The sequence below is a fragment of the Cyanistes caeruleus genome, chromosome 1 (genome assembly GCF_971803275.1).
Source record: "Cyanistes caeruleus chromosome 1, bCyaCae1.hap1.1, whole genome shotgun sequence".
Taxonomy (NCBI): Eukaryota; Metazoa; Chordata; class Aves; order Passeriformes; family Paridae; genus Cyanistes; species Cyanistes caeruleus.
The window spans coordinates 11,557,810-11,585,133 of NC_141701.1; the positions used below are offsets into that span (position 1 = coordinate 11,557,810).

At 39.6% G+C, this 27,324-nt stretch overlaps 1 long non-coding RNA gene across 1 annotated transcript; it reads left to right on the forward strand.

Annotated features, from left to right (window-relative positions):
* Positions 1 to 1,722: 1,722 nt before the first annotated feature.
* On the forward strand, positions 1,723 to 11,098 carry LOC147655304 (uncharacterized). Its single transcript, XR_015283933.1, has 4 exons — positions 1,723 to 1,850; positions 2,946 to 3,266; positions 5,098 to 5,249; positions 7,860 to 11,098. It is a non-coding gene; the product is annotated as an uncharacterized LOC147655304 (long non-coding RNA).
* Positions 11,099 to 27,324: the final 16,226 nt, after the last annotated feature.

Below are 27,324 nucleotides of genomic sequence, written 5' to 3' on the forward strand. Positions count from 1 at the left end.
CCTGGATTGGGATGACAAAACCACGAACCTCATTGCCTCCTACAGATGGTGGCACAAAATTTCAGCAGTGCAACCATGTAAGCTGTGTAATCCCTTGGGCTTCCAGCCATGACACAGCTGCTGCAAGGGGCAGTAGACAGGCACTATTGGGTGCATTTATTATAACTATCCATTTTAAAAATAGCACGTGTGACACTGAAAATGGGCTTTAGATAGAGGGGAACTTTTAGGAAAACCAAAAAAAAAGAATTAGTTTGTAATTTATCCCATTAACAGCTTTACTTAGCTGATAGGCAAGATCTTTCTCTGTTTTTACAGAAAATGAGGAGAATATCAGTATTCTCCAGATGGAATGACAGTGCAAACAAGTATGAGCAAGGTTTCCTCTGTAGGACATGTGCACAGGCATGGACACACACTCTTTCATGTGAATCAGGGATGACAAAACACAGAAGAGATGACAACATGTTTACTTCTTCACAGGTAAAAATGTCTGTGGTTCTTCAAATTTTCCTCTTTGAAAGAAACTAGGGCATCAGTGTGTATCCCAAAGCCAAATGCAGCAAAAGTCTAATATTTGGAATTGTCAGCCTATTCAGCCTATGCTCAGCATGACACTGAGCAAAACTGAGGGAGAACACAAAAGACAAATTAATTTCTCTGAGAATATTAGTTCTACATGCCACACAAAATAAGGATGAGAAAGAAACTAGTTAGATACATCTAATGTAAAATACTGTGTGAGTGGAAAACTGAATGAGGTGCTAATTTAATTTCTTCTGAAATAAATCTTTGTGTGCTGTGGGGAGATGCAATGCCAGGTCAGAAACCACCACCACAACCTCTACAACACTCAGAACACTCCAGGAGTTCTCATCATGGGTAAAGAAATAATTAAAAATAAAAAAGTCTGTTATATTTATAGAGTTGCTTTCATCCCAAAATATCCAGACATTCTTGATGAATTTAAACATCCATACCAATATATATGCAGAAAACTTTTTCCACTGCTGAAGCAGATAATTTTTATAAACAGCAGTATATAAGCCAGAAAGCAAAGAAAGTTACTTAATCTAAATTAATCCGAAGAGAAAATCCTGTTTCTTTATTTCTTTTGTCGTAGTGTAGAAGGTCTTGCAGAAGAGGAAAGAGATATATTCTGGTCTAATTGAACAAGTTCTAGCTTTAATTCTTTATTTATCGTGGTTTCTGAAGAAACCTGATATTCAAAACCCATCTGGAAATGGTCCTGGGTAACCTGCTCTGGCTCATGCTGCCTGAGCTGGTGGGTTGGGTCAGTAAATTAACTCTGGATGTTCCTTTCAACATAAATAATTATGTGATTTTCCTTTACAACTGAAGCAAGCATTTATTTTTTGTCACATGGAAGCAATCACACAATTTCATCATAAAATACCTACCTGACTGTTTACTCTTGATCTGAGAGAAGTCCCAAATAAAAGGTTTAAAACTGTTAAGGTATCAGATTAAGGACTGAGGAGATATTTTTCCTACATGTGAAATCAAGTACTCAGCCTTACAGAAAAGAATTTTCTCTGGCACGCAATATTGGGGTTTTCCTCCATGAAAATCTGTGGGAAAGGCCAGCTTCTGGTCTGACAGTCTGGCCAGCTTGTAATGCAGAGGCTCTAAAACCCTTGATCTGGTGACTGGGATTGCAGAGTGTGCCCATCTGTTAATTATCCTTAACCCATATCTCAGACCTGGGAATCCTACTGTGCAAGAGACCTCAGCAATCCTTCCAAGAGCCTTCCAAAGGCCACCATGGAATGTCTCTGCTGCACAGAAGGAGAAAGATTTCACAAACAGAAGTTCGTGAAAGCTCTAAGGTAAATGCTCACTCATCCTAACCTAAACTTAAAAAGCTAATATTTTTAAAGTCATTTTTGAATAGATATATATTTCTGAAGTTGGCAAAAAGCTCAGATCAAGTACTCAAGCATGCTGGAGTATTTTATCAATACACAATGTTCAGTGGTGAATACAATGGAGATGTTTCAGAGACAGAAGTTCCCAAAAAAATTTATTTGGCTGATTTTACATATGGGGTAGGCAAAGAGCAAACCCCAGAAAAATTCTTTAGAGAACCTGAAACAATTAAGTGCCCAGCTAATTATCCTGGAATAACTCCTGAAAACTACCAGTGTGTTTGGTATATTATAAATCAACTCATCTGAAGTCTATAGTGGGAAGAAAACAACAGAGAATTAAAATTTAAATCTTGATAAATATATACACAGACACACATGCATACACACTGCCCTGACATTTAAAGGGCAATGCTTAGACAGCTGTGTTTCTATTTTCCTTCGTGATTCACAAAAATATGATCCAGGCTAATAATAACACATAGATAAATGTCTTCTTCCCATATCGATGTACTTTTCTTAAAGTGTTTTTTTGAGATAACCATGCCAAATCTCCAGGTGTTGGCCAGGTTGGATTGATGTTGGAACAGAGGAAAACGCTCTTCTCCATCATTGCTGAGAAACAAATATCATCCCAGTCTGGCTGGGTATTGTGGCTTACAGAATAGCTGGGGCTCTATTTTTCTATACAAAGCAGAGCTATGTAATTTTACTGAGCTGAGCAATAATTTGGGCTTTTGTAAGGTTCTGTTGCCCCAGACAAGAAAAAGCCACATTTCAAAGCATTATTGAGGTTTTATACAATGGGCTAGCACCTGAAATGTTGGCAAATAGGAAGAAATCTTTGTAATGACACTATATGTGAAGTTGCCCAGGGAAAATTCCAGCGAAGGCATCAGCCTATAGCAGGAGTTAAAATGTGTATTTACAAAGTATATTTGCAAAGTCTCAGTATAAAGGTCTGCTTAGAGGGAAAAGCAAATAGCTGTCCTAAGTTTTAAATCAAACTTTCTCAAAAGTTTGGCTGATAACTATTATACTGTCATTTTTCTATAGATTATTTCACACATGTGACCTTGATATCCCCCTGGATCAGCTCCTAACCACTGTGCCACTCAGGATTCGATTGTGCTCCAAAGCTTGGTGCAACCCTTGAGGACTACACTTTTTGCAACAGCATGGGAGCATTCAAGGAAGATGCACCACTTGCTGAGGGAAGAGGCATTTAAGTTCAGTTTTTTCTTTTATTATCAAAAATTACACAGGGAAGAGCTCAAAGAGAAGGTCTTGTAGGTTCGCAGCAGGACTCCCAGAAACCTTTGGGTAAGATAACAGTGTGAAATGAAGAGCTGAAGCAGCAGAGACCTCATCACAAAGGTAAAGTCTGCATCCTGACTCATTGAAACATATAATCTTCTTCTGATTGTTAAAACAAAACAGTGCAAAAATACATTTTGGAGATCAGATTTTCTGCAGCTCCCTGATGAAAGAAACATGGCAATAAACCTGCTGTGAGATGGTGAGTTGCTCAGCCATGTGAAAATGAACACGAACCCAGACTGTAATATTTGATGATCAATTTGTTGCTTATTTTTTTTTCTTTGCTTTACTATTTGCTTTACTTTGCTATACTTCCATGTTATTCCTCAGACAGATCCATATTCTTTACACAGAACTATAATGCCTGAGGCTTGTAACTGTATGACCGCTCTCATTACAGTCATAAATCTTGCATTTAGTTGTCCTTTCTCAGATTTGAGTTGTCTTCTGTGCCATGTAAACTTCACTTTCTCAAACACCTCCTGCAGATTTGGAAGGGGTTGAGATTTTTCTTGGGTTTTTTTCTCTTCTGGGCACTGTGGTGAACTGTGGGTTTCTTGATTCTCCTGCTGCTACAAAGAAGCCAGACATATAATTTTGAAGAGCCAGCATCTGTTGCTGGCAGAGGTGAGTTGTTCATGTTTTGATGACTCCCTGTCCCTGAAAAGGGACTTCCCTTTCGTTTGCAGTGAACTCTGGTATGGTGCCAGCACCAGGTACTAGAGGGCACCTCAAAAACCACTGCACCAGGACTCAGAGGATGAGTTTTCCTTGAGGAACCTAAGGTATTAATAAGTTTGATGTTGCTCCCTGAAATGCCATGGAGCACTCACTGCCTGGCTGGCCTCCCTGTCTTGACCATGCCACAAAGCAGCCTGTGCAGAGACACATTTAACATTTAACACATAACAGCCTTGGTGTGGGTTGTTTTGGATTTCTTATTCTGCATGACACATTAGCATCTACCACCCCTTCAATTAAGCTTCTTGTTTGTTTGTTTTATTTCTTCATCTAAATCTGACTGTTGGATAATAAACATCATTTGCAGTAACCACACAAACTGGGTGTACGCAGGTTTTAGAAAGTGAAAATTACTGTGAGTGAGGAGCAACAGATTATTATATGTGTTCTATTATAATTAATTACTTTGCACAGCTGGGAACCTTGTTACAAGTCTTAGGTGTTTGCAAGAATGAATGGCCTTGTAAAATGTAGCTGGCAGCTAAATCCACTCTTGTCATCCATGCTCGTTTTTGGTGCTCTCAGTGCTGGATAGATGTGCCTGCCAAAGGCTCTCATCGGCCCATTAGTGTCTGGAGTGGCTATGCTCTTAAAAAGACATTTTTATTGCTCTCTGCCCTTTGGTTCATAGTCATTGCAGACACCCGGGAAATGCTTGATACACACAAACAACTAGGACAAGCCAGATAAACAGTCCTTGCAAAAACCACACATTACATATATTGATAATTACACACCAGAAGCCATCTGTTGAAATTATTTTTCAGATCCCTTTCTTAGACTACTGGTATGATTCAGGACCCCACGTGGCTGTTCATGTAAAGAATCATTAAATCTCCATTTTGGTTTGGGAAGGAATGATGAAAAAAAAGGTGATTATAAAATAAATTTTCTCCCATTATTTTTCCTGCAGTTGAGGTCATTCAGTCCCAATAAGACAGAGCTAGAAATAACCTCTGAGGCTTTGATTAGCTCACAAAGAAGTGCCAGTATCAGGGGGGATAATTGTGAAGAACTTGAAAAGGCCACAGTGCCTTCTATGGAACCATGTAAGGTTGGCATGGCCAATGGGCAGCCAGTGTGGGACACAGGGACAAAGAAACTCTGGGAAGCAGGTGGGGTCTGAACATCCTGATATCCACCACAGCTCCCACAGGTCACTCGAGATGTGGAAGATGTCCATGACTGCTGATCCTTTTGGGGACACTTTGATGTTTTCTGCCACAGTGCAAGATACCTGGGTTTGATTCTTAGACCAAGGACAATAAACATAAATATGGTACAGTTACCAAGCTCCAGGTAAGGAATTGTAGAAAATGCTGTCATAGAATTTTTGTTTGCTTGAAAACATTGCACTGTGTAGTCATTGTGTAGGATATATTCTCTTCCATGATGACTGCTTTCTCTTTGAAAGGATCCCATCTAAGCAAAATTTTAAGAGAAGTGATTAAGAGAGAGGGAGAAGGCAAATATACAAAGGAACTGGAAGTCATTCATCTCTTTCAAAAATATACCTGATTTTAGACGATGATGATTAATAACTGATGAAGGTTTTTTGTTCAAAATAAAGTGCAGTTAATTTATCTGGGAGTGAACTGTAATTTAGTCTATTATTTCCTCCCCAGAGGCAGTCTGCTGTCTCATGACCCGCTGAAAGGTCTACAGGTTACAGAAGCAAGGTTTAACCAACCAAGAAAACAACATTAAACCTATGTTTATATTTCAGTTGTCAGAAAACTTCACACAGACCTTTAAAATTAAAGGCCATCCAAAGGTATAGTGCATGTTCAAATAGAGACACGGATGATATCTTTTGACAGGCCATATATGCAGTGTGGGAAGATATTTTATGAAGTATGAGTTATTGGGAAAATAAACACACAGGACAGTGAAAAAGAAGCATTAGCAAAGTAATTCCACTGTGGAAAATGAAGGTAGTAGGAGCAGTCATTGTCATGAAGGCTTGAGTGTATTTGTACATGACAGGAGAAAGATCAACCAGGGATTACAATATGTTTGACTACATTAAAGAAATATTATGAACATGCACGATACAAAATGAAGGTGGAAATACGTCTCTGATGGCTAAAGACTGACTCAAACTTGCTGTCAGTCAAGTGGAAGAAAATAACTAGTTTCTTCTAGATTTTGATCCAAATTAAATATAAAAAGTCCCTTGGTATGACCGTTCTTAAGAATGTCTGGCTGAAGAATAAAGATTAATTTATTTAAAATTAATATTAGTATTTAAAATTAATATTTAAAGATGACAAACCAAAGGTCAGAAGTGATGTGATTTGCTGATCCAATTCACTGAACTTTTGGGTCATAAAGGCAAGCATATTGCATTTTTGAGTGATACTGTTTTATAGGAAGTTCACCACTGAGATATTATTTTGACTGATTTCATGGTATAGGATTTAAATACATGTATGGACACATTGACCTCAAGAAGTCTTGACAGCACTGGTGTCAAGTGCTCCAAGAAATAGAAATTATTAATTTGCCAAAAATTATTCCATCAAGAAAGAAGAATTTTCTTCTTGGCCTCACCCTTCAGCATCCTGAAAGCTTTGCTACTCTGTGATTCCTCTGCAGGATGCACTGAAATATCTCTCACTTGCTCATGGCTGTGTATTGATGGGATAAGAAGGTATAAGGGTTCAACCTACTTTTCAGCCTCATTTTTTGTTATGTTGAACCCAGAAATCACAGTGGAGAAAAGACTTTCATATCTGGAGTCAGTACTGGAAGTAAGAGTTAGAAAAAAGCTGCCAAGTGTCTTGATACCTTCACAAAAATAATTCTTCCTAGAAGAACACTGCTGTTCCATGGAAGAAAACATTACATGAAAGTAAGGATTACATTCAGTTAACCCAAGCTTAGGTAGCTTCTCTGCAGACGTTACCTGAGTTTTCCAGGTTCTTCTAATAATGATCTCAGGGTGCAACTCATCCATGAAAAAATGAATGTGGGGGTTTTTTAGGAGAAGGTAAATTCCTTCCTGAATTATGAGCATATAAGTTTGGAAACACTAGCTTCTACCAACTGATCCCAAGATATGTTTTTTTCCCCTAGAATGAAATTGAGAAATACAATTATTCCAGCTAATACAGTGATATTTCCATCAATATAGACAATAACCCTTTTAGACTTGAACAACATTATTTCCTTGCATAAAAACCTAAATTGTGGGGCTGCCCAGCCTTACTCCAGAACCTTAGTCAGTGCAGTCAGCTAAGGATGTGAGCAGAAGGTGCTGTGTAAGGATTACATGCCATGAACACACTTGCCATGTGCATGCAATAGATTTTTTTTTAGTAATTATCAAGCATACACCTGCCCTGAAAATTGCAGAGATTCAGAGAAGCTCCCCTAGTGTTCTACAGAATTAATAGTTGTTAACAGTAAAACTAATCAGATTAGCATAATTTAATTCAGATAAACACTTATTTAAAGGGTCTGTGGGAAGACAGTGCCTTTAAGTTTCAGGCACAAACAAACCTAAAGCATGGTGCTAATAACACCAAGGTGGCATGCTGGATGGGCTGTTCACTTAAGAGCTGGGCTTGATGTTCCTTCTGGGTCCCTTCCAACTCAGGAGGGATTCTCTGAGCTCAGGGAGAGGTGTACCACACCCAGACAAACCCAGAGTCCGTGGAAGGTGAATATATCGACTGAAGAGGGGTTTGAAAACAGGGATGGGCAGTTAGTCCCAACATCTGAAGAGAGCCACCGTAGCCTCTGGGATGGACCTCTCTGGTACATGGCCCAAAACAGATTAGACCAAAACTTCTGCACAAGCCCCACCCCTCTGGCAGATGGGATTTCATAGATGCTTATTGCACTGAGTGCCTACTTGAAGCCTTCTGTAAGTAAAAATCAACCCATTAATATTTTCTATTACAGGTAAAAAGAAATCTGAACAACATAACAAAATCTAGCAATCAGAGGATTGGATGGAAAAAATGGAAAAATAATCCTGATAAGCTGGTGCTACTGTTAAATATAGTCTGTAGAACTATGAAACAGCTCAGTATATGCAAAAAGGAGCAAATAGTCCTAAATGACAGTATGTAGGACTTTTCACAGAAGAAATACACTCATGTGGGTCTACAGGTTGTGTTACCAGCACCCAACCTGCTCTGCCCCAACAAAGTCTTTCAGGGCAATTTCTTCACATGTTCAGACACAGTAGTGATGAGCCCACATATAAGAGCTGCCCTTTTCTTGGGAGGAGAAGATACCAGAGAAGAAAAGGAATGTTGGCAGCTGCTGTGCTGACAGCTTTAGAAAGTCTGACTTGGAGACCATTTGAGATGTGAGGGATCGTCACACCTGAGCACTGCCTGAATGTCCTTGGGTACTGCAGCAACCAGTTTGATACCCAATAGGTGGTATCTCTGGGGCTCCCAAAACAGGGAAAACTAGAAGAGAATATGTGGTGACAGAGAACACCCTGAAGAACATTTAGAGCAGCAAAGGCTTGTGCAGTCAAGAGAAGGTTATGGCAAAAGGATTTATAAAAACACAAACACGAATTTTAGTTTCTTCCTACCAGCTGCTAATCACTGCACTGGGTCAGCTCACTAGGACTGACCAGGCTCTGTGGTCCTGCCTCACTCTGCTTCTGCAAGAAAAACCATGCTTCAGTTAAAACAAAACAGGAAAGAGAAGAGCAAAAAAGGAAAAAAAAGCCTGTTCTTGATGTTCAACGTAGGAAAAGGAAAAAAAATGAAAAGAAAAAGGAAATATCAAATGAAGAACCAAAGGAATCAGCTGTGGAAAAGAATCTTCAAATGACCACTGGAAATATGAATTCTGCCAGAAAAGACCTCAGCATCAGCTGCTTTATTGCTTATTTTGTTTCTGAAAGGGCTTTAAGAGCCTGCCAAGGATACAGATGAAGATTCACTTTAACAACTTGAAGCTGAGGGAAGTCTGGCATTTTCCTGTGAGTGACAGGTTAAAGTTATGACAGAAGAGAGCTTTTATTTTCCTTGTATGTTCCACATTTCAGTCTTACTTGATTGCCCCAGGCTAGTACTTTACACACAGACACTGATAAATCTGAGCTCCAAAGGCAATATTATGTACTACTCAGACATGCAGCACAGATGCAACTGCTTAGCTGACTGTTACCTGTAAAACCTAATTAAAATCAATAAAGACTTGTAGCTGGAGGTCCATGTTTTATCAGAGCATGAAAATGAGACAAAACTCCCAATAACAGTGGGAGTTTATCTTTGCAAATATCTTACAGTAGCCTGTGAACAGCCCTCACCTCAGGGTATTTACGCTACACCTGACCAAAGTTTATCTGTCAACCCTGTTGGAATACTGGCATACTTAACATTTTCTTCAACTCTAAATCTGCCATGGGATTAATCCTTTGCTCTTTAGTGACAAAAAGGAAGGCAGTTTTAGGCTAACATCACTGTTAAACTCTGCCATAAGCTTTCTAATGGAGTGGCTCTGAGACCCAACAGCTTGACTTTCATCCAGAAGTTTTTAGCTTAGAAAAACAATTGTCTTTTCCCAGAAAAAGCCCTAAACAATGTCTTTAAAGAGGTGTAAAGGAAGAAAGTCCAGAATCTGAAATAGGATCTGTTGGTCTGCTTCTTAACAGCCAATATTTCTGTCAGGGATTTCTCAAGTGTGAAAAATCCAGGGTCCAAATCTATAGTTTGAGATCGTGCATCTGGCTGGTACTTCTTTATTTCTCTTTCTTTAAAATATCAAACTTTGGTTAAATACAGAATTCTTAAGTGATATCACTGATAGCTATCATACTAGTGTTCACTAGAGTTGAATTCCTGTTTTACGACAGAAGTGGTACAAAACAAAAAGAAAATGGAAGGTCAGTTTGAGTTTTTTCACCCAGTTCTCCATATACAAGGTTTCTAAGCATCATGGAAAACTTTTAAAACAGAGATATCAGCAGTGTTGTCCTACAATGGCTCTGGAGATCTTTAAGATCAAGAAGAATATAAGAGAATTTAATTTTCCATGTAGTTTTGTACATTATAAGCTCAAAAACAGCAACAGATTTGCTCTTTTTTTACTTTCTCAACTGTAGGCAGTTCTCCATCACCAAGAAACAACCAGCTTGTTGAGGGTCCAAGTCCATGTCCCTACAAAATCAGCTAGAGATTTCCTTGCCAATAAAGAAGATTTAGCACAAACAGGTTCATGTAGCTCCAGTCCTGCTTCCAGTACCAGTGGGTGTCATCAGCACATACATCTTGTGGATAAACCTGGAAATCTCCCTCTGCCCATTTAGACATGGTAGAAAATCCACTCTTCTATTTTGTGAGAACATCAGACTGCTGGGTTTATGAATGTTGAAACAAATTAAAGGCAAAACAACCCAGTATTGCCTGTGTGCTGTTAAGAGAACAGTACAGTTCTCTTAATTTTTCCTTTGGCAATTCACTGCCTACTAATGGTGTACTTCTCAAGTGGCAATATAAAATTGAAATTAAAGTATCATCCCACTAATGATGTCATCAATATTTTGATTTTAATTTCTTATTATTAAGCACAAAAGTTATGACCAAGTATTTGCTGATTCTTCTTCTTGATTCATTTGTGATGATATCTTTTTTATTTCTGCATTACAGATGAAAAGTTGTTTAAATCTGTATTTTATACAATTTTGAGGTTGGGCTATTGGTTACACCAGAAGCCCAGGACTCTGTGTGACTTTTAAGAGCAGAATGATTTGATGTGGAAGCAAAGAGTCGAATGAACTTCCAATCCCCCAGCCCTGTGCCCAGAATATTCAGTCACTGCCATGCACCCTGCATTTAGATAGTAAGACCACCAGGTCTACAATAGTTAATACACCTGGCATTTAGCACTGCTTTAGATTTGGAAAGGGGAAGGGAAAAAATCCCCCAAACCTGAAGCTTTTACTCCGAGCACAATTTTGGATATATTTCTAAAACTATGGCACTGGCATCACTTTTCTGTTAAGGGTGTGCAATCATACTGACAGATAAAGATCGCTTTTGGCCTTGTTTCATTATTCTGACAAAGATTTAGCCTTGTTGAAAAATAAAGTTATGTGAATTGAAAACACTTATTAATTTTTTTTACCCATTACTGTGGTACCAAATCCTTGAGAAATAGTGATTTCTGGGCAATGCCTGTTGTTTGTGTTTTCTTCCTTTTGGCAGATGTTTATTTTATCTTCCTCTGGTAGTCTTTGAGATATAATACCGTCCCTTTATTTATCAGAATTCTATGCCTGTTTTCGATATGTAGAGATACCCACAGGCTCCCTTAACCTTGTCTCATGTTGCTGTGTTGTATGAATTATTCAGAAAGTTTAGCTTTTGAAGTGGTCAGTAATTACGTAACTTAACACCGAGATAAAAGACAGAGAAAGAACATTAAGAGACATCACAGAACAGATTTTCTATCCTTCAAATACAGCCTTAGTGTATAAATTTTAGAGACAATGTGTAATTAACAAGTATCTTTAATGTACTCTGTAGCATTTTACATTTTCAGAGTTCAAGGTTTCCCCCCTGCTGCCTAAGGAGCACTTAGCTTCTCATTTCCCTTATCCCCATGCCTACCTTTTGAACTGTTCTTGCGGTTAGTAAATCCTTAAAACACTGGATTACAAGAACTAAGAACATAAGAAATGTCAATCATTTGTGCTTAGGTCAATACCAGATCTGTCCATGACTCTGCAGAAAGAGGCACTGTTTCAGGAGATGACAAAATCCTGGCCTCTCTCCATATATTCGTTCATCACTTCAAAAGGTTCTGCTGGCATGTTAGGGTAGGGGTTTATCTTCATCTTCTTCATTTAGTATTTGTTTTGTATGTGTAGTCTGTGAATCTGTCTTTTAAATATTCTGCTATGGTTTGCCTACAATACCTCCTGTGGCAGCAAATCACAGAAGTACTTCTTTAAAACCCTTTTCAAGCAAATCTCCAGGCAGTTTCAGCAAGTGATCTCTGGTTCTAATGTTGCAGGATTTGGGGAGAAGCAGTTCTACATTTCCCTCTGCCTGTGTAATTTTGTTTTAGAGTTCAGCCTTTTGCAAGCTTTGTTTAGATTCTTTTTCTTAGGATACATTGACTTTGTCTACACCAGCACTCATCTGTCACCTTTTTGACCACTTTTTGGATACCTGATGTAATCCCTTGTCATTGATGCAGCTTCTAGTTACCCAAAAGTTGTTAATGCCACCCTCACATTTCAAGATATGGTGTTTCCCTTTTCAGTCATTGACAAAATAATGAATAAAACTGGCATCAACACTTACCCAGAGTAGGAGCTACTGCTGAGTTCTATCCAGCCTGAAAACCACTAAGCCCCCTACTCTGCTCTTCTTGACCTTTAACCAACTTTAAATTCATAGAAGGACTTTCCTGCCAAACTTGTAACTTCATAATCTTAATAAAATTTTGCTGCACAAACTTGTCAAAGGTCTTTTTAAAACCCACATTTCTCAGGTTCACTGGGTTTCCAGTTATATACCTGCTGAAACCATGATAGAGCAGCAGCAGAATGGTGGGACAAGATTCCCCATTCCGAGGACATTACTCACCCAATCCAGCAGTCTGTGCACTCCATGATCTTCTTTCAGCTCTCAGAGCTTAATGGTAAGAGAATTTACCTCTGTAAATAAGACTCATTTCAGAAATCTTGACACAGCTTTTTGGTCTAATACTTCATGTATATATACCTAAAATAAGTGTAGCTCCTGACTGGTCTGCTATGAAGACATTAAGTACAGGAACTTCCACACAATATTTGTCTGAAATGCCAGTAGTCTCTGAAAGACATATAGCACAAAGGTTACAGCTGGAAACAGGATTTTGTTTTATTTTTCTGACTCTCTTTCAGAGATGATGCTCACAAGCATTAACACAATGTGCATGAGCAGACAGGAGCAGGACAATGCATTCTTCAGTTTAGCTCTAAAAAACATTCCCTGCAGTCTGGTGAGAGCAAGTAACAGAGCTAAAGTGCTTAAGAGGCATTTGAATAATGTCTTTATACTTTTAAGTTTTGCATCTTTCATGATGAGGACTTTATTGAGCTTGTCTGCCTTTTCTCAGTGCTCCTCTGACATCATAGTGAGCAAGCCCACCAATTTTCTAGCTTGTTTCCTTTCTTTAAATAAAAAATTGATCTCAGATGAAACATAGTTTTCCAGGTGCTCTTCAGAGTTTTTAGCTCTCTTGGTTTTCTGCTACCTTTTGACTTGTCCTGACTTTTCATTCAGTTACATTTACCATTTTTAAATGCCAGCCTTTTCCATGAGACAGTATCCTTGTATTTCATTGAATCATAGAACCATAGAATGGTTTGTGTTGAAGGGACATAAAAAGACCATTTAGTCTGACCCTCTGCAATGAACAGGAACATCTTCAGGGAGATAAGATTGCTCAAAACCCCACTCAGCCAGACATTGAATGTTCCCAGGGATGAGACCTCATCAGAAAACTTGAGGGTTCATTTTGATCTCACTCTCCATGCCAGTGTTGAAGACACCACTCATTACTCTTCTCCATCTAGTTACTGAGACATTGCTTTCTTCTCACTGGATGAGGCCATCCAGCCAAATCCTTATCCAAATTCAAGGTCCTGACTTTACTCTTTGCCTGACCCATATCCCAGAGGAATGCAAACTCCACCAGTGTGTGATCACTGCATTCCAGACAGCCTCTGATCTTGTCACTGATTAGTTCAATTATGCTGATTTGTTTCCTATGAAGCTGTTCAGAACTTTTATGAGATTTCTTTGTTTTCAAATTTGTAGCAGAGAATTGATCTGTAGTTCAAAATTATTTTTGAGGAGTCACGAAATTGTTTGGAGGCTTATTGATTGGTAGATTTGTTTTTATCGTTGTTTTTATGCCAACTGTCACATTTTATATCATTCCATAGGTGGTGTATTTGACCTTTCTCTCTTCTGTGGTGTGTCTAAAACTATTGTGCTCACTCTTACATAATGATTTTTCCTTCCTATGCTTTGGATTTGGTCCTTCAAAACCAAATTCAGAATGGCAACCTATCTTAAGTGCACAGAGACAAGCTGTTCTAGCAAGCAATGATTTATTTATTCCAAAATCTTTTATCATATTCATAAGATATTATTCCAGTCTACATGCAGATCCTAGAGAGCTCCTATTACAGATTACTCTTAATCTGCCAAAGTCAGTTCTGCCTGTAAAGGGTAAGGACTCCTCTCTTGCACTGAGAGCAGATAAATAACTCCACATATTTCTCACACTTTTACCAGTGTCCCCCAGTGAGTTCTTTCTGATGTCAAGCTTAACAGTCTACAAGGAGTTGCAAAAGCTCATCAAAAAAAACAAAACCAAAACACAAACAAAAAAACACACAAAAGAAGAAAAACAAAACAAAACAAATAGATGAGTAAACCGATTTTCAACAATGGGGAAAGAGTTAAAAAATAGCAAGTCTGTGACTCTCTGTTTTAAAAATTGTGTGTGGTACACCCTCAGGAAATGGTTTTCAGGGTCTTCCTTATTTCCAGCAGCATATAGCTGCATGCTAGACATTATAGCTACTCTGCTTCACAGAAGCACTTATTTGGACAAGTCTTTAGAATCACCACTTTTGGAACTACTTCCCTTTTTACTGAAAAAAACATCTCACTTGCAGCTGTGCACTCATTAGCTAGATCTGTGAAGTTACTTCAATCAGCATTCTCATTTTCAATTAAATAGTTTTTATGATCTATTAACAACACCACTTAGTCACAGATCACATTGAAATATAAGTTCTGGGACAATATTAAACATAAATATTTAACATAAAAAAATATTTGCCTCATCAGCTGTATTTTAAACTACTGCAATAGGAGAAAATAACTCTTCATCTCTGACTGTCCCTGGAACAGTTCAAAGGAGTCCTCATGTAACATTCATGCCCTTAGGGAAAATGTCAGAATGTAAGAATATTGTAAAGGATCAATGACTTTCAGAAGGTCAGACAAACCTTTTTCTGTTCCTCTTTCAAAAATTAAAAATAAAAAGCGAAATAATATTTCCGTGTAATAAATCTTGGTGTGGTATGGAAAAAGATTATGTTTTATCTGCTGACATTAGTTTAGTCATACCCAGAACCTCATTCCTGAAGCCACCAAAATTCCCTTTTTTTCATCTGCAGCTATAGGACAAGCAAAACTCTCAATATTTATTATAGAATAGACTCACAGAATAAGCTGACCAGGACCATTGAGTTCTCACCCTATGCAGGACACCCCAAGAGTCACACCATGTGCTTGAGAGCTTTGTCCAAAAGCTTTTTGACCTCTGTCAGACTTGGTGCTGTGACCATATCCCTGGGAAGTCTGTTCCAGTGCCCAACCACCCTCTGCATGAAAAACATTTTCTTGATACCCAACTTAAACCTTCCCTGACTCAGCTTCATGCTCAGGTTCAGTCACTGGTTGTTTGAGCTAAGAAATCGGTACCTGCCCCTCTCCTTCCCCTCACACAGGACTTATATCCTGAAATGAGGCCTTCCCTCAGTCTCCTCTTCTCCAGGACCAAACAGACCAATTGATTCCAGCTGCTCCTCATATAGCTTCCCCTCCAAGCCCTTCACCATCACAACAGCCCTCCTTTGCAAGCCCTCTAAAAGGTTAATGTCTTTCTCATATTGTGGGGCCCATAACTGCGCACAGGATGTGAGATGAGGCTGCCCCAGAGCAGAGCAGAGAGGGACAATCCCCTCCCTTGACAGGCTGAAGATGCTGTGCCTAATGTATTTCTAAATTCTCCTCTGCTATTTGCATCAGTGTATAGGACACTTCACTGAAAATATTAGGGTTGCTTTTCTGTCAAGATGGGAGATCTCTTCATCATGTTGCAGGATGGTTTCTCAGGACCCTATTAATTCTGGGCTGTTGTTTTCTGGAATTTATGCTTCAGGATCAGCAGCTTAATCTCCTCTGTGTTTACCAGGACGATGTCTGTGTTAAGCTGGTAATCAGAGACTTTGTTTCTTTAAAAGAAAATATTTTTTTTAAAAACTACACAGTAAAAATGGATTCATTTGGAATTTGGATTGTGCCCACTTTTCCTTCTAGCAGGTGGAATACCTTTCCTCTTCAAACCACAGAGAACACATGAAGTAGCTATGTGTGGGAAGATATAGTGGGAGGCAGGTGGTAAATGATGTTCATATTATTCATCCCAATTCTTGACTAGATTCATTTCACTATGCTTTTGCTATTTAACAGAGATGCTAGGATGCAGTTCCTCACATCTGTGTCTCAAGTACAGATGCCAACAACTGAGCTATCCATCTCCAGTTAGACTCAATGGGAGTATCATCAGTGCAGTGGGTGAGATCTTTCTGACCTGACAGAGTCTGCCATAACCAAGACTGCACTGGCAATCCCTGGTGGCTGCTCTGTGGAGTCCTGGCCTGCTGGGCTGTGCACCTGCATTGCTCACAGCCATAAGGTCTCAGATGATTTTTCCCCACACACACTGCATGTGCCATCCACCCAAGTCACCAAACAGGGTTGAAAGCCATATCCAGAAAATTATTCATATGCAGGCAATTAATATTCACAGTTCCATCCTGACAGACTCAGAGCAATGCTTAAACTCTGTCACAAACCTCAGCTGAATCCAAAGGGCACAAACATGCCCTGTGTGACCTAAAAGATTTGGGGTTATGATGCACAAACAAGTTACTTGAGGCTCAAAGGTAGCCGTAAATTAGTTGCTGGCAATACTTGTCCTACTATATGTTCATCCCCAGTGGCACCCTACAGTAAACACGGGATAATCTAAGAAATTTTAGCCCCTACAGTAAAAAGGGCTCAGCTGCCTTGTGCTTATTAAAGAGGACCATGTGAAAAAGGGAAGTGGAGGACAACAGTTAATGGCTGATATAATGGATGAGATTCAGCTGATCAAATGTAAGCATCTTTTACCTGTGTTTAGGGATATGGTGGTCAATCAGGGCTTGCTTGCCCACCTCTTCGTATGCTAAAGTAGACCTCCAGACTATGTAAGATGAATTCTTCCCTATATTTGCATATTCCTTATCCTGGCTGTAAAAGGACTAGGTCACTTAGAGATGGAAATGCAGATGGATGGATGGATGGATGGATGGATGGATGGATGGATGGATAGATAGATAGATAGATAGATAGATAGATAGATAGATAGATAGATAGATAGATAGATAGATAGATAGATAGAATATGTCCCTTTTTGTTCCACAGCAATTTACACACATGATGTTATCCCAAAGTGATATGTGCACATTCCCATTACTTTTCATGAGCTGGGCCAGAGATTAAATTTTTTCTCCTGGTGACAATTATCTTTCCCAGAGAAAGGTGATAGGGCACAGCTGCAACAATGTTTTTTCCATGAGCCTTTCTGTGGTGTACATCTTTTATTCCAAATCTTTTAGAAGAATAACATTTTTACATTAATTAGCACTTGTATTTGTGTATTTATGGAAGCACTTCACAAATTTCACTTTATTTATGAAAACATTTCATGCTGCTATCAACACTATCCCTAGAAACTTGGATTGTTTGCATTAAAAATAATAATAAACAAGCAGGAGTTCATTTGAAAATAACAAGGTCTCTGAGCAATTTCATTGTTTGGAAAGAGGGTCATTGCTGAAAGCATTTTCATTGAGGCTGATTAGATAGAGCATGGGGGGTTCTGATGCAAATATTTTTATTCCAGCAGCAATGATATTAACCATTTAAAGCCTGATGTGCAATATGGAGGCAGAAGAATAATGACCAGATTATTCACTGGGTGCCTCTTTAACCTGCCTGGCACCTCTCCATGAACTCTCATGTTTGGCTCTCAGGCACATGGTGTGATTCTTGGGATGTCCTGCACAGGGCCAGGAGTTGGACTCCATGATCCTGATGGGTCCTTTCCAATTCAGCTATTCTATGAGTCTGTGATTCTATGATCCTTTCCACTCTGCCCATGATCACACAAAACACCAGAAACAGGTTTTAGGTGGGAAACCTATGCAGGTGCTGTAGGACAACTTCCTTAAGTAGGAGACTATCTCCCAAATTCTCCATGCTATATGGATCTAGTTCCAGGGCTGAAAGAAGAGCCATGGCAAATTAAGGATTCTAACATTCAGGCTGTATGTGTGACTAATCCTTTCTATCCTGCCTATTAACCTCTGTTTGAGGCAGATCAAGTGAAGCCTGGCTCAACAGCAGCTGCCACCACCCACACACTCAGCAGCAAGTCTCCTGTAGGGTGAAATTTATGGCTGTGTTGAAACACACCAATTTCAGTCAAGTACTCAGTCTGCAGCCCATCACAGTGGTTCTCCCTGAAGAGTGTAAAGTGAACCAGCTCTTGCAGACAGCCCTGACAGCCCCCATTGCTTTACTTTAGTAGTACAGATGGCTCTGGCTAACTTGAAAATCAGAGAGAAGAGATCAGGGTGTGCAGGCATACCCAGGCTAGCTTTAAACTGGCTCAGCTCAGCTCGGCCCAAGCCTGTCTGTGTTCACCCAAGGTGGTGACGCGTCCAGACTGTGCTGCCACAGGACCCCTCCTGCTGATAACAGTTAGTGCAAGTGTGTCTACATGTATTCCAAATATACTTTGGATTACTTGATGTGCAGGATTGTCTGGAGTTTAGAAGAGGCCACCCTGAGCAAGGCTGGGAAGAAGTCAGCACATGTTCACGAGTGCAGACAAAAGCTGTGGCAGTGAACCAGAGAGGCGCTTTGGAAAGACAGAGAAGAGTGGGCAAGTTTTGCACTTGGCAAACAGGGCATAGCTTGTTCTGCAGACCTTCCTGAGTCACTGTGCACTGTGCACCAGTGCCTGGGGTCCCCACCTGTGCCAGGCTGTGTGGTGAGGGTGAGCTGACACATCTCACAGATGTCAAGACCCCGCAGTGACAAGTACAGGATGGGTGGCAGGCAGATGGTAGAATTGAGTAACTGGGATGGAGCTCTCCAAATGGTTGCAAGAGCCTTCTCAAAACTTCAACATTTCCTGGTTTCCACCTTGTGTAGCAGAAACCTCTGGAATATATGCTTTAAGGAAGCCAGAGTCTGATTGACAGGCCAAATCACCATGGAACACTGGTGTGAAATCATATGGAACAAGGAAATGTCTGAACTCTCGGTTACATTCCTTGGCACATAGTTAGGAAGGATTAACATGAGCAGAGAGGGAAAGGTGAGAAGTCCTGTAGAGATGTGACTGTTTTGGTAAACAACCACTGGTGGCAACATAAATATCCAATTATCTGGAGCTGAACAAATTGGCAGAGAGCGCAGAAGCACTTCCTTTCTATCCACCATGCCCAGCATTCCTTGGAACTGGTAGGTTATACCTATGGTCAGGTATCTAGTGGGTGCAACAGGAGTGTATTCTTAAATAACTATTTATTGCAGTATGCTCACTATGGCCATACTGAACAGCTCAGAAAATCTGGGAGCAAGATAGAGAGATAGCATATCCACTGGCATCTGTGAGTGAACAAGCTCCTCTGCTGCTTTAAACAGTTATTTAATTTAAACTTGTCTAATTTAATTCTTTTGCTCTCAAGCTGTCAGCTCCTGTCTCTGCAATGCCAAAAAGGCCAGCCTTCACTGCCCATTAATCCAATTTATGCTACAACATCACTGCCTTCCTCCCAGGCTGCCCATCATCCAGAGAGGAGCTCCCTGTAAAATCTGCAAAGCTTCAGTGTGTCCATCTTGTGAATGGCTCTGCAGGCAGGCTGCTCCTAGAGCAGCCCAGCCAGAGATGAGGACACCAGTCTGTTCTCTCTGCTGCCTCCCACACTGAACATGATGGTTTGTCTTTTCCACTGCACCTGTATTGCAAAACCAATGCATACACTCTTGATCTTTTTTTCTCTGCTATAGTCAAACTATTCACAATATAGAGTATGTACATCCTAGTGACAGCAAATTCCTGCACTGTGGGGACTATTTTTCTGCTCTTTCACCAGGATCATAAGGTCTTGATCCCTCATAAGAACCTCTGAGCCTTCATAGGCATTACTATTTATAATAATAATGTCACAAATTATTTGACCTGTGGCTGTCACTTTCAGCATAAGTGAGGACATTTCTCTAAGTGCCAGTGGTTTGCTGCAGTTCTTCACCTGTCTTACAAGACCATGTCCTAGTACATTTAGAAAAATGGAAGACATTAAAGCAAACCATGGATTTTTCTCCACTTGTTCCCTGGTCTTTAACCATTGAAGTACCAGCTGGATTAGCACATCTACTCTTAAATTATCCTTAAATAGTCTTAAATCAAGAGGAGAATTAGATGTTAAATGTCAGTTCACCACAGGACTGGAGCTCAGGTTGGCTATAAACATAATGGATTTCAGTAGAGTTACCCCATATATACAAAAGCATAGCCAAGAGCTTAATTTGATCTTAAAGTAACATTTCAAAAGACTCATCAGAGCAGTGGCTGGGTTTTCAATAGCAGCACTTAACCACATTTCAGCCATGCAGTGTCATCAGTGTTCAGTGGGAATGCTCAGGTGCAATTTGTCTCACTGCTTTCAAGAAAGCAAAGTGAAGCCCTTAATTCTGTTAATGAAAGCTGGGGCTGTGTTTTCCACATGGCAGAAACATAGTCCTGTGTCTATATATTAGAAGGGAAATTAATCAATGGAAAAGCATGGAATAGAAAGTGCTATTCTAAAAATAACAACAAAAAAGTGAACCAATAATTATTTTTTACACAAAGGCAGCTGTTTTGTTAACTCCTGTGTATATGCAAGGCATGAATCAGCCTGCAGTTCTCTTGACAGAAAGACAGCAATCAAATCACACAACAAGTTATTCTGCTGTCATGTTTGATACATTAAAATGTGCTGAGCAGGCATCAGCAGAAAGCCTACAGGACTCGGGAAAAACCATCACATCACCAGGAGAAAGCATTAAAAGTTAGTTTTAGCCATTTCTACAAGAGATAATGGAATCTTTATAATCTGACATGGGGGACAGCCAGAGAACTGAGAAGCCAAACTAGGACACAAGAATTCTTACAGTTTAAGGAACTTTCTTAGTTGAATTTTGATTTCAAACTTGAGCATGCTTGGGACAACAGACTAAAAACTTTATTCACATTTAACTTTTCATTACTTAGACAAACTGTTTACTGGCTGAAGCAGTACCAATTTCAATAGCTCACTATTCTGTGCAAAAATATTCACCTTATAATTTCTTTTCTTGTTCAATTTAAAACATTATGTCTGAGAGAATGAAAGGAAAATTCTGTGTGCATTTTTATACCATACTATATGAAGATTCTGAGAAAACTAAAGAAATATTAGAGTTAATCATAATTTAATTATATCATTGAGTATAACCATCTGTTGTAAGAAAATGACCTGACAGCAAAGCAAGCAGAGCTGACAGGCTAGACTGCATGTAGACAATAAATCATTTGACAAATACAATCTGCTTTCATTCCTTTTTGCTAACTAATCTGTGTAACAGCTCTGCTGAGTTACTGGATCTTACAAAGATATTACTGGTTCCCGTCAAGCACACATGGCTGCTAATGCAGTGAGAGAAAGGTTATGTTTTACCTAAGGGCAAACTAAATCCTGCTTTATTGACATGCACTGGTAGATGCTTTGGAGATCAGTGGGAAATTAAAGATACAGAACTATTAAAGAAACATCAACAAACTTGAAAAAGTATCTGAAATATATTCCTTTTACCTGTTGATTGCTGCTAGGATTTTACATCATAAAGGGTATGTATAGGATACTTATAGCCAAAATACTTAATATTTTTTATTTTAATAGACTAACAGACTTAGGAAGAATGAAGTTAAATGCTAGGGCTGTGGTAGAAGTTTAAAGGTACATGAAAAGTAAAGGTCACAAAAATGACAGTGGCCTTGGCTGAGGATTTCCCTACAGGTGGCAGACTTGCAAGCTCACAGAGGGACAATGTAATGGAACCAGGTCTAGTGGCAGCTACACCCACAGTCTAGAGGTGATCAAATGATCTTGTGCATGAATTTCACTCAACAAGCTGAACCACTGGTCTGCTTGGTGTCAAACCCCAGTAGCTCATTTTACTTCTCCTTTCTACAAGCTTAATTTAAGAGCTAAGAGTGACTCTGATTGCCACCTTTTCCTGTGCCAGAGAGGAGCAGTACCAACTGTGCTGGGACCAGGCTAACAAGTGATGGCTGTCCTGTTGTGAGCCAGGCACGTGTTCATACCCTGCGCTGCCTCTGATGCTCCAGGCTGTGCTTCTCCACCCATTTGGCTTTGATGGATCCCAACAACCCCATTTTTCATTGCCTTGAACTCATTGTCAATGCATTGTTTACTTTTAGTGTCCACTGCCTACAGTTTGGGCTTTGAGTCCACACTGGAGCTATCAGCTTCACCAGCAGCTTTCACCTTCAGCCTCACTCAGCTGAGGCTACTTTGGGTGCTGCTCTGCTCATCCAAGAGGACTGAGAGCTGTTGCTGAATGCAGCCCACTGTGGTATTCTCATTTCTTTGGGCCATCCCCCATGCACATTACCACACTGAATTGCTGTTTTTCCTGTGTATTTGTCCTTTTCTTTGCCTAAGATTAGCATGGTCCAATAATCTGATCCTGCTAAACAAAAGTGAGTCAGGGAGTGATCCTCATGTCAAGAGGTGTGAACCTGTTTGTATCTACATTATTTAGACCTAGGTAGGATGTGGGATTTCTCTGTTCAAAATATCTGAAATATTGTGAAGTCAGTGATGAGCTGACCTGCATAGAAGTCACAGGGCACAAAGGACAGCATGTGTTGCAGTTCTCATGGAATCATTCAGGTTGGAAAAGGCATCTTAGATCAAGTCCAGCTATTAACCCAGCCCCACCATGGTTCCTGTAAGAGAAAAGCAGGTTGACTAAGTGTGACAAGCCTGCTACACCACCACCACAATGCTGCAGCAATGGAAGAACCCAAACCAAGAAAAAAAAATTTTCTCTCAGTCACGTAGAATAGATCTCGCCTATTTCAGCTCAAAGCTGTAAGGGCACTGATTGTGGGGCTGATGAGCCTCTCAGCTGAAAAAAGGCAGAGGCACAGAAGACTGTAGCAAGAACAAATCATAGTTTGCCCACTGCTGAAAACCAAATGCTGTAACACAGGAGAATTGTAATGAAACTGAGAAGTGGTGAAGAGTAGGGAACTGTCATATGTGATCATTTAGTCTCATGGATCAAGCAATAATGTATTTTCATTTATACTCCTCAAGACAAATCCAGTTTTATTCATTATGCAGCATTACAACAAAATGTTATCTTATGAAAATTACAGGTCCTTGAGGCAGCCTGTCTCCTTTCCTAATCATCTAATGGAAGAAGAAAAGTCCTTGTGTTCCTGGAAAATCCACCCTCAGAATATGTGCTATACTGATATGATTGTTTGTTGAAGTGTGGAATGCAAGCACTTCTTTCACATTTTCTCTCACTCACTAAATTGCTAAACATGTTTGCCATGGCTGGAGTTTTTTTGTATCACATGTTAAATGAAACTAATCCTTCTCTAATTATTTTTTTTTAAATTAGGCTTTAGATCAATGACTCTATAAGTTTCAAAGTGTTGCAGTGCTAGGTACTGACAGTAGCATAAAGTAGAGCACTAATTTACAAATGGTCATCACTTTGACTAGAACCATTCATGCAATAAAAGTGTCTTGAATGCTGCACATTAATGACTACAGGTGAAAAGTTCTGCCTCTACCCCTCTGCTCCTCCAAGTCAACCATGCAATTGTCATCCAGGCTGACCCAGAGCTGGTGCCTGTGACAGGGCACAACCTCTTTCACCAGGATTTAAGGCAGACATTAGAGAAAAAGATTCATCTGAGTTTCCATGTGCATCCATTACCCAATACCCTGCAGCCTGAGGATAAATCACTTCCTATCTTCTGTGGGCAGTAGGGTCAGTCTCCAATGGGTATGCTGGCACTTTAGGCACCTACAGTGGGTATCTCAGTACAGGTGACTTATCTGGATCCAATTCCCACCCTGAGGGCTTTCCTGCTTCAAAGCAGACAGAGCAAAGACCAGTATATAAATAATTATCAGATGTTTTACAGTGCAATCTAAGATAAGGAGGCTTGGTTTTTCCCATGGGCCAGAAAAGTCCAGGACACTCATGCCAGAAGAGAGATCACATCTAAAGGTCTACAACAGAGACAGAGTCTGCAAGGTCACAGAGAGAGACTTCTCACTCTTCAGTTCAGCTACCTCCCTGGTTTCTATTTTCCCCTCTGGATTTTGTAGGTGGCTCCTCCCTCTCCAGGGAAAAAAGGCTGAGGGATCTCACTTCTCTCTTCAAGCCATCCGTGTGCTGTAATGAATTTTTCTGTGTCTGGGCCAGCTCAAAAAAGGGAACACAAGTATTTTTTTGTGGAACATGTCAAAGTATCTAGGTATTTAGAAAGCTATAATCTAAAATGTCACCTCCTGAAGCCCTTTGACTCAATTTCCCCATTTCCCCATAGGACCATTCAATAGACACTAGTTCTTCAATATGTGATTAAGTTTGTCTCTTCCATGTTCCACACCTTCTCCCATGACAGAAATTCACAGATTTGGAGGAAGTTATTGGAAGTTCCGCTCCAGATACTTCTTTTTGCATATATTTATAACTTCCATGTATGGGATGCTGAGTTCCAGATCAGGGAATATTAAAAGTACCTTTAGATGATTTTTCTGTAAAGATACAATTTTGCTACAAGGACAGCAGCAATCAGTTACATAAAACTGAAATTTAGGAAAATAACCAAATATTCATATAAGAGTAGTTCACAGCAAATATGGTCTTTTTCATTTCATCTTGTACTCTGGCTCTACATAGGTAAAGAAAGATAGTTTCTGCTATCTCAGAACTCTGATTAAAACTCAATAAATGCAAAACAAGCATGTAGGTCAGAGAAATACCTGATGACACTATTAGAATATCCAGCAGCTCACAATGTCCTAGTGTCTGATAGAGAGCTGGTATCTGTCATTTAATTATAAAGGGTCCACAAACATCACAAAATTTCATTGGTAGTGCAAACGTTTTTCAACCTTAAGAAAATTGTGGGGGGAAAAGTATCTTCAATTAACGATTAACACTTTAATTTCTATATGTCCCTTGGGAAACCTTGGGTGAATATTGCTAGGAATTCATTCAACAAGCTGCAGAAGGCAGAAATTCTGTAAACACGAGGCAGAGGGACTCCCTCCTCACTACTCTCAACAAGTCTAGGTAGATATATTTTGTCTCAGTGTTATTTAAAAGAGCAATGCGGCCACCTCTGATTCTACTGCAATAGCTTCATTTAGAGTATCCTAAACTCTTAGATATGTTACATAAATCTGAATTAAGGAAAGCTTTTCCTATTACCCTATTCTATGTTTTCAGGGTAGAACAGTTATTTCCTTGCAGTTTTTTAGAAGAACTTCCCCAACAAAAGTTAGAGAATACCTCAGGCTGTGTTAACCTTGCCCCATACCACCAGGTCAATGAATAATTCAAAAAACCCAGTTTTTGAAGAAAGCTCTAATTAGACAGTTTAACTTCTATCTAAAAGGACTCCTGAAGAAAAATGGGACTCTTTTCTTCTGCTTGAGTTAAAACATTGGGGAGTTGATATTGTATGAGGTGAAAATAGAACCAAAGGTGGAGTGCAAGCACCAGTAGCTTAATAAAATATGAGCCTCAGTTTGATTTGTGCTTTTCTCTCAATGTCCTTCTGTGTATTTCATGGATCACCTCAAGGCATAGCTTTGACATAGAACTGAAATCAAAACATAGCAGATTTCCTTCTGGTGTTTGTGGAAGAGTGCACAATATGAGAAAAGGCACAGGAGAAACAGGTCCCTGTGTTCATTTCAACCCTGAGATTATCTTGTAGCCACTTGCCAGCCCAAGATTCCCACTCTTGTGCTTTCTGCTAATCCACTGCTAGAATGCTATTTTGCTCTCTGGAAAAAAACAAGCATGATTATGAGGATGATGCTCTTAATGAAGCACTGCACTATGTGTCTCCAAATTCAAAGGGCTACCCAGAACTGGAGCTGCAAACAATCTTTTCAGGCTGAGTCCTTTTTTTCGTTTTATGTTGTACCAGGCCAAAATCCCATATCCTAATAAAAATCCTTTTAAACATTGGAGGTGGAATACTAATTTTGTGCCTTGGATTTATCACTAAATTTTATGTTGTAAAAAGCATGCAGTTTTATGCTAGCATTCAGCAACTGTTTGCACTCTGGAAATATTAGCTATTTCAGGGCTCTGCTGCTGGACTGTACCTCTTATTTATAGATCATGCCAGCATGCAGATTTTTATTCATTAGAAACTCTGCACTGCACTAAAAACTAGGCCATCTATATGTAAGATGTAGGTTTAGGTGGATAAAATTATTTTACAGCATTTCAGTAAATTCAATTAGCCCTAATAGTCTCTCTGCTATCAAGATGTAGGTGACACTGCATCATGGAGTCTAAACAGCTCATTCACCTTTGCAGAGAAGCAGATGGAAATTTTCAACTTGCTTCACTTCCATATTCCAGGTGCTTTTGCTTCCCTGCTGAAATCTGCCCAATTCCTGGATCCCAGTTGCTGGGACACAGTTAAATTTACTGATGTCCCTCTTTGGGAGAAAGGGTAGCTGTGTTATTCCCAAGAGGCATTTCAAGCCAGACCATGGAAGATGCACATTCATTACTGCAGTCCAGCAGTGAGGTCTGTAAAGGGCTCAGTGCCCCCCAACACTGACACCTCTGACACAGGGTCTCTTCTGGACAGCCCTGAATTCAGGACACAGGGACTTCCTACAGCATGGGAATGCAGGGACCTGACATGGAGACTGGCAGGGATACAGGTGAGACCTCAGCCAGATAATGGCAATGGTAAGAGCATCCCTCTATTCCCCCTTCCCAATATGCTGCTTAGTGGATCTTCTCCAATGGATGCAGAAGACCATGTAATTCCTGTCTCCCAAATTTTATACTGAGGAGGGTATATTGGTATCCTCTCTTCAAATCTTAGCATCCTGGCTTGCAATAAAATGTGGCTCTGCAAATTCAAGACATTTTGCTGTTGCTGGCGTTAGCTGTGTATTTTGAGCAGCAAAGATATTTTCTGTCCTTGATGGAAACAAATCACCACTTATTTCTTTAACATAAATATATTTTTTCATGGGTAATTTAAAGACTGAATTATTTTCAAATTACCACTACTACTATATCATTAGTTCTTCACTACTGTTTAATCATTAAAGTTTCTCAGTGATGCAAGAATTACAGATTTTTGTTTCAGCTATTAAAAAAAAAAAAGCAGGTGATAACTTTAAGTAGCTTTATATGCACAGAGC